The sequence below is a fragment of the Carlito syrichta genome, unplaced genomic scaffold (genome assembly GCF_000164805.1).
Source record: "Carlito syrichta isolate Samal-C Ts95f unplaced genomic scaffold, Tarsius_syrichta-2.0.1 Scaffold315361, whole genome shotgun sequence".
Classification (NCBI taxonomy): domain Eukaryota; kingdom Metazoa; phylum Chordata; class Mammalia; order Primates; family Tarsiidae; genus Carlito; species Carlito syrichta.
Window position 1 is genome coordinate 511,045 of NW_007259457.1, and position 3,118 is coordinate 514,162.

Genomic DNA, 3,118 nt, shown 5'->3' on the forward strand with positions numbered 1-3,118 from the left:
GGCAATCCACTTACCTCAGCCTCCCAAAGGCACGGGATTACAGGCTGAGCCACCAAGCCCGGCTAAACTGGACTTTTAGAAACTGGGGAGTGACAGGATTATGGGTGGAGTAAAAGCAGTTTGTATGGTATAGCTTGCAATAGGTAAATCAGAACCCTGCAAGTAAATAATTTTCTGTGTTTAAACAATCAAACATGTTTTTTTTTTTTGTATTGAAAAGTCCCAGGTTAAAATGCAAACCTACCTTGGGTATTATCAGCTAATATCTTTGTACTATTTGATGACAGCCTACTGAGAGCAAGGCTCTAATGGAACTTAGACCCCAAGGCTTCAAGAAGGGACAGAGGCCTGAAAGGAGAGAGATGGAAGCATTCCCCTCTATTTTGAATGTACCATATATAGTTCTTGCTGCCCAAAATGAGACAGTGAACTCTTTTTCTTTTTTTTGAGTTGGAGTCTCACTCTGTCGCCCAGACTGGAGTGCAGTGGCCGCTCCCGGTCACCGCAGCCTTGACCCGCTGGGCTCCGGTGATCCTTCCGCTCAGTCTTCCAAGTAGCTGGAACTACAGGCGCGCGCTACCACGCCTGGCTAATTTTTGATTTATTGTAGAGATGAGGTCTCGCCAAGTTGCCCAGGCAGGTCTCGAAACCGCGGGCTCAGGCAATCCACTCACCTCAGCCTCCCAAAGGCGCGGGATTACAGGCTGAGCCACCGAGCCTGGCTAAACACATTCTTAACATTAAAATACGTTTTCAAGGTTGAACTCATGGGAGCTACAACAATCATGATGCATAATGTAGGATACCATACAATTATAGCCATTATCAGACTAAACCTGATTGGGCACTTAACACATATTCCATACATAGGATCGTTCATCTTGTGAGTTCAACTTATACGTTAGAAACACTAATTAAACTTTACAATGTTGCCAGATGAGGTGTAGTTACTATTGGCCTTCTTATAACCAAGCTATTTATAAAGGTAAGAAATACAAAGACAACTAGTTTTTCTTTTCTTTTTTTCTTTTGAGTCAGAGTCTCACTCTGTCACCCAGGCTGGAGTGCAGTAGCATACTCATGGCCACTGCAGCCTCGATCCTTCCGCCTCACCCTTCCAAGTAGCTGGAACTACAGGCACATATGCCACCATACCCAGCTAATTTTTTGATGTATTGTAAAGACGAAGTCTCACCAATCTCCAAGTTGCCTAGGCTGGTCTCAAAACCCTGGGCTCGCCGGGCTCGGTGGCTCAGCCTGTAATCCCGCGCCTTTGCGAGGCTGAGGTGAGTGGATTGCCTGAGCCCGTGGGTTCGAGACCCACCTGGGCAGCGAGACCTCATCTCTACAATAAATCAAAAAATCATCCAGGCATGGTAGCGCATGCCTGTAATTCCAGCTACTTGGAAGGCTGAGGCGGAAGGATTGCCGGAGCCCAGCAGCCGAGGCTGCGGTGGCCGGGAGCGGCCACTGCACTCCAGTCTAGGCGACAGAGTGAGACTCCAACTCAAAAAAAATTAAATTAAAAAAAACCCTGGGCTCAGGCAATCCTCTTTTGTCGGCCTCCCAGAAGGCTGGGATACAGGCTTAACCCACCATGCTGGGCCATTCCTTTATTTCTGTAGGCATCTCCCTAAAAAGGCAGAGTGTAACCTGTTTCCACCTTTGATCACAGGGATTTCTCCCCAGGGTGCTTGGTTTTAGGTCCTCTCCAGATCTCACAGCAGGGGCTTGCCACTAGATAGACACTCATGGAAGACGTGTTATTCAGTGAGTGAGATTTTCCTTAAGAAGTGGATTGCCTGAGCCCGCGGGTTCGAGACCCGCCTGGGCAGCGAGACCTCATCTCTACAATAAATCAAAAAATCAGCCGGGCATGGTAGCGCATGCCTGTAATTCCGGCTACTAGGAAGGCTGAGGCGGAAGGATCCCCGGGTCCAGTCTGGGCGACAGAGTGAGACGCCAACTCAAAAAAAAAAAAAAAGAATAGGAGATACTGGCTGAATGTGTTGGCTCAAGCCTGTTAATCCCAGCACTTTGGGAGACCAAGGCCAAAGGACAGCTTGAGCCCTGAAGGTGGAGGCTGAAGGGACCTATAATTGTACCACTGTAAGGTAGCCTGGGCGACAGAGAGAGACCCTGTCTCTAACAAAAAAAGAACAAGTAAGAATGTGTCCAAAAATGAAAACCACTGGGTAAAGGGCAGTCCATTTTCTCTACAACTTTTCTGAAGGACTGACCATCTTTGAAGGAGGGAAGTACAGAGAAGGCAGATGAAGCAGTGCTAAGAAAGTAAAGAGTGTATATTAATAAGAGTTTTGTTACTCTGTTAATAGCAAGGGACTGCTATGGGATGGCTGAGGAGCCCAAAGCTCAAGCAAAGTTAATCCAACTACACAATGTAAATTCACCCTTTTCCTATCCTGGGGTTGCATTATAAAAGCAGGAACTTAATAACAAGTGCCGAACCTACCCTGCTAAGTAAAATTAAATAGATAACAAAGATTACATATTTTTAACAAAATCATTTCTCTTTATGTAAAATTAGCTTGTCATTTCAAGACTTACTGACTTAGTACATCAACCATTCAAATACTTTGCTTCTTAGCACAGAGATTTTATCTGCCATACCTGATTTAAGGGCTAAAAGTTAGGGACAGGGGCTATTTTTCCTGGGGCTTGGGAGTGGGAAGTCAGAGGAGCCACAGATTACTTCTCCCTTTGGTGCTACCAAGCACTTGCTTGTCAAGGAAGAGGAGTTCCTATTTCTTTTATTTTTGGCAAGCTGATATGCCATGGCATGGTCCTATTTTTTTTGTTTGTTTTTTGAGTTGGAGGCTCACTATGTCGCCCAGACTAGAGTGCAGTGGCCGCTCCCAGCCACCGCAGCCTCGACCTGCTGGGCTCCGGCGATCCTTCCACCCCAGCCTTCCGAGTAGCTGGTGGTCCTATTTTTAACCTTTTCTTCACTTTATCAATGACTCTCAAAGTCCCTTCACCCTCCCCCCATCCTGCTTCAATGTTTGATCTTCTAATGGAAATCAGCTTTTCTTTTTCACACAAACAAGGCCAATTTAGGTTTAAATCAGGGGTTCCCAACTCTGTCTGCACAACAGGA